The sequence below is a fragment of the Bidens hawaiensis genome, unplaced genomic scaffold (genome assembly GCF_021521415.1).
Source record: "Bidens hawaiensis isolate Kalapana, Puna unplaced genomic scaffold, B.hawaiensis_p1.1 tig00027761_1, whole genome shotgun sequence".
In the NCBI taxonomy this organism is placed as follows: Eukaryota; Viridiplantae; Streptophyta; class Magnoliopsida; order Asterales; family Asteraceae; genus Bidens; species Bidens hawaiensis.
In genome coordinates, this window is record NW_027505105.1 from 11843 (window position 1) to 15000 (window position 3158).

At 34.3% G+C, this 3158-nt stretch overlaps 1 pseudogene across 1 annotated transcript in view; it reads right to left on the reverse strand.

Moving 5' to 3' along the window:
• Positions 1–2970: 2970 nt before the first annotated feature.
• The window catches only part of LOC143610756 (S-adenosyl-L-methionine:benzoic acid/salicylic acid carboxyl methyltransferase 2-like), a 2332-nt pseudogene continuing 2144 nt past the window's right edge, over positions 2971–3158 (reverse strand). The window contains exon 4 of the transcript XR_013149640.1: positions 2971–3158. This exon is cut by the window's right edge and continues 282 nt beyond it. The product of XR_013149640.1 is annotated as an S-adenosyl-L-methionine:benzoic acid/salicylic acid carboxyl methyltransferase 2-like (transcript).

A 3158-nucleotide genomic window follows, 5' to 3' on the forward strand; every position in this document is an offset into this window, starting at 1 on the left:
TTGAACTTTAACATGAGTGTTGCGCAATAACCCGAACTCCAAGAGAAATACTTGTTTAATTGATTGTTTACAACTTATTTGCTTAGTTATTTTAGTTCATTAAATCAAATCAAAATCAACTTGAAGAGTACTTTTTGTCATTTACTTTTATATTATTTTAATTGCTAAGCTACTTGATTAACACATATTCCACAAACTCTCTGTGTTCGACACCCACTTACTGCTATCTAGTTAGTTGTATTTGGTTTATTTTTGAGTGAGTCTTCGACCTCACGTCAATAACCCTATACGGCCCGTATAGGTCTATACGGTCACATTAACGTATTAATATTTAAAATTTTTCAGTGAATTTACATTTACTGATCCAATCTTTTACGGAATCGATCCCCTCACAACCTTCTCCCTTCTGTCCTTATGTTGTAGTAAGGTAGGGCGGTTCGCTTGAGTTGCTCAACCGCCCCTTAGCCCGATGCTCATGACGCGTCTCATGGTAGCCTGCTCCAGTCCCCTTACGAAACTTTCGTTATTAAAAAAAAATTGTCTATACGACCGTATAGCTCTATACGCCCCGTATAGGTCTATACGACCGTATAGGGCTATACGAGGCACTACAAACAATGAACGATAGGCTCCGACACAATCTGACATGCTTCAGGTGCTATACGACTGTATAGTCCAATACGAGCCGTATAGAAAAAAAATTGGTGTATGAAGATCCTAGGTGGTGTGGGAGGATCGGCTGCCAATATAAATCATTAAGTACATGATATAATACATACAGTACAAATGATATTACAACGAACATAATTAAACGAACACAATGAAAGTTAACGAACATAAACGAACGAACAACACATGTGTTCATGCTCGTTCGTTTAAGTACACGAACAATTTTTGTTGTTCATGTCTGTTCGTTTATTAAATAAAAGAACTTTCCGCTAAGTGTTTTACTAGCAATTCACTAAACGTTCAGTTCGTTTAGAGGCCTGGTGATCAGCGTTACCGCTGATCTCATTCTTTTTTTTAGGACTGAGATCCAAATTACCTAAAATAGTTTGAAAACACTAAAACTATCAATGAATATTTATTTGAATCCAAATTATCTAAAACTTTCATTCACACTAATTTACCAACTCTAAGAAATAATATTGTAAAAATTCATTTGGAGTGATTATGTTTAAATAGAAAGAAATATTTACTTTAGGACATGTTTTCTAATAATATATTTAACCAAATATATAATATTACATGTGTTGGCCTAATAATACATTGTCTCTTAGTTGCTTATTATCATGCCCATGTGAATATGATTGTTCATCAAGGAAAAGAAACCTGATTCATATTTCATGATAAAGTTGAACCCTAATTTGTAAAAGAAACTTGTTTTTATTGGATTATCTTATATCTATTTGGGCTGAATGTTAAAACTTGGCTTGGGCGTCTAAAAGTGTGGAGTTATGGGCCTTATGGCATATGAATGGGTAGAGGACTAGAGGTGCACATCCAAACAGGTTAACCGGTCACTAACCTGATTCTTTAACTGGTTATGCCTCTCTAACCGGTTTTTGCCCGGAAAAAACCAGTGGTTGGTAATCGGTTATACATTTTGGCCTAAAAACCGGCTAATGCTGGTTATAAAACTGGTTAATCGAAACCGATTTTAAGTTTTTTAAATATTTTTTTTAAATCTGCTTTTATTTTTATTTATCGTTTAACTGGTTCGGTTATACCCAAAATCGGTTATACCAGTTAGGTTTTTTGTGCTTGAAAACCAGTTAGTTGACCGTTGACCACTAACCGGTTATTAAATTAACCAGTTTTCGAATAACCAGTTTGTGCATGTCTATGAATGGGTGAGGATTTTTCGTATTTAGGCAAGAAGCACATGATTCGAATATGGCAGAGCCGCTCCAGATTTACTTGAGATTGGACCAATAAAAGCTTGAAATGAGCTGAGCATTTTTAAGCTCAAGCTGAGCCCAAGTCTTAAATAAAGCTTGTTTAGTTATCGAGTCCAAGCTTGACCTTGTGTGTTTTCAAGTTTTATCTCCTTTTAACTTCTATGTATTAGTTTCACACTTCGAAAAACAGCTCGTGACCCGAGTTCGAGATTTAGAAAAAGAACTCGAAGCAGGCTAAGCTCAAGCTCTCATAAGTCTAAACAAGTTGACGTCAGGCTCGACTCATGTACACCCCTGGCTTCGAAGAACGAAAATCACATGAGAGTGAAGCCATATAAGAGATCCTTAAAAACACGAAAAGCAATACAAATATGTTCAAACCAAATTACAAATACTGATTACAATCCTAACAATCTATACAAGATGTAATAACCATAAACAAACAAGTATTAAAGGTTTAAACTATGATTTAAAACAAATATAAACAATGAGTTGCAAGGTGATACAAGAACGAAAACTCCCTAGCATAGCAGAGACGAAGACGAATGCCGAGTGATATTGATATGATATCAAATGTCGTAAACAGGCTCCAACAACATGTGATAGATTACCGACGCATAGATTTACTGACAAATATGTTCCGTTAAGAATTATTAGTCAAGGATGCTCCTTAAGAGTATAGAAAGACCTATCGTTACGATACAAAATGGTAATTGAGCGATTAAAAGCTAAAGAATTGTAGAAGAAGAAGAATCACATAAGAGGAGATTACTCTCAAATTAACAGTTGCTTATTCTTTATCCCAGTTCGTATATTAAACGAACTATGTTACAATAATTATTTACATCTATAACCTCCTACTTTCTTACAATGACACATAAACCCCTCTATACTGTTTAATACCTCACAAAACCTTGAATGCTAGCATATATACCCTATACATACATAACTACATATGTGTGTGTATATATATGTGTATGTATGTGCGTATGTATTAGTTTCATTTTGTAAGTTTTAGAATAGTTTATTAGGCAATGAAATGCAAAATAGTGTTCAACTAGATCAAAGATAAAAACATTTAATTTTAAACCTTATGCAAAACCAATTACATTCTTAAAACCAAAAAAAACAATCAAAATAGTTCATTCTTAGTCCTAGACGCTCAAAGCATAAAAAGATCATCCTTTTCGGGTCATCGACACTGTAACATTAACGAGCGTGGTCTTCTCTTTAGACATCGAAATCTTTATATTATTC